The sequence below is a fragment of the Stegastes partitus genome, unplaced genomic scaffold, assembly GCF_000690725.1.
Source record: "Stegastes partitus isolate 25-593 unplaced genomic scaffold, Stegastes_partitus-1.0.2 Scaffold2787, whole genome shotgun sequence".
Taxonomy (NCBI): Eukaryota; Metazoa; Chordata; class Actinopteri; family Pomacentridae; genus Stegastes; species Stegastes partitus.
In genome coordinates, this window is record NW_007580518.1 from 2,497 (window position 1) to 3,792 (window position 1,296).

At 43.4% G+C, this 1,296-nt stretch overlaps 1 long non-coding RNA gene across 1 annotated transcript in view; it reads right to left on the bottom strand.

Moving 5' to 3' along the window:
• Positions 1-402: 402 nt before the first annotated feature.
• LOC103375692 (uncharacterized) overlaps positions 403-1,296 on the bottom strand; it is a 7,520-nt gene continuing 6,626 nt past the window's right edge. Inside the window, exons 3-5 of the long non-coding RNA XR_521238.1 lie at positions 1,192-1,254; positions 983-1,091; positions 403-859 (exon numbers count right to left, since the gene is read on the bottom strand). This is a non-coding gene — a long non-coding RNA (uncharacterized LOC103375692). The remainder of the gene's footprint in view (positions 860-982; positions 1,092-1,191; positions 1,255-1,296) is intronic.

Sequence of the window (1,296 nt, forward strand, 5' to 3'; positions counted from 1 at the left end):
GATAGGCAAAGCGTAGAAACTGCCTGTGTCGATGAACAATGGGGACATGAAAGTAGGCATCCTTCAGGTCTACAGATGTGAACCATTCCCCTCGGGAAACAGTCCACAGAACTTCTGCCATGGTCAACATATGGAAAGGCAGAATTTTCATGAATTTTTTCAGTCCCCTTAGGTCCAAGACTGGATGGAATCCGCCGATCTTCTTTGTAACGAGTAATTATGTTGAGTAGAATCCCCTGGGGTGCAACAGAGGATCTACAGCCTCGATGGCGCCCTTGGCCAGGAGGCCTGGTCCAGCGCTAGAGCTTTTGCCGGGTCTCTGATAATGGTCATTTTGCTTCTCGCAGCTTGTTTTGTCATATCTGATGTCACTTAGTTCTATGTGTCTGGTCAAAATATCAGTCTTAGTTCATCAGCTCAGTGCACATATTTGTATTTGCAATCTGCATCAACCAGAGGAAGAAGAGAACAATACAGTGCTTGGCTTTATTTTGCTTTGTGTTGTTTGATCTACTTTGCAGCTTTCAGAGCCATGTTCAACTGTTGTATGTTGGAGATTTGGTGTAGAATTGGTCAGAATGATTTACATGTCAGCCCCCCAGAAATATTTTCTTACTTGCGTGTGCAGGTGTCACAACAGGTGTGTCCATGATCTCATCCTGCATTGTTTCAGTGGTCTGGAAGGAGCTGTGTTCCTCTGATCCCACGTTGATGAGCGCTGAGCTGCTTGTGTCCGTTGCCTCTTGCACAGCAGTGATCACGATGTGTTCCTCCATTTCACCAGCAGGAGTGTCCAAACGCTGAGACACTAAATCACTGCTGGTATTGTACACTGTGGTCTCTACATGAGGGCGAGAGGCTGTGGAAATAATAATGATCATGTTGATAACAATAATGATCGTATTTAGAACCACTACGGACTACACGTCCAGTTGTGCCTTTCTGCTGAAACAATGAATTACATAAAATGGACCTTTATCACCTGTGTCAGTCCGTTGACAGTTATATATGCAGCCACAACATAGTGCTGATGGAGGGACCTCTTCTTCCTCACAGTGAAGTTCAATAAATGAATCTTCACCATTGAGTCCCTTTTGATAAACAAGAAAAAATACTTAACATTTAATTGTCTCATACACATTATTTAATGTGGACAGTATTATTTTGGACATGTACAAAGTAGCTGTTTACCTCCAGCACTGGTGAAGACTCTGTCATCCCACCCTTGTTTCAGGTTATTCAGGCAGCTTTTGTCTGAAAGTAACGACAGATAAGTCTTGATGCCTTTATTCCACA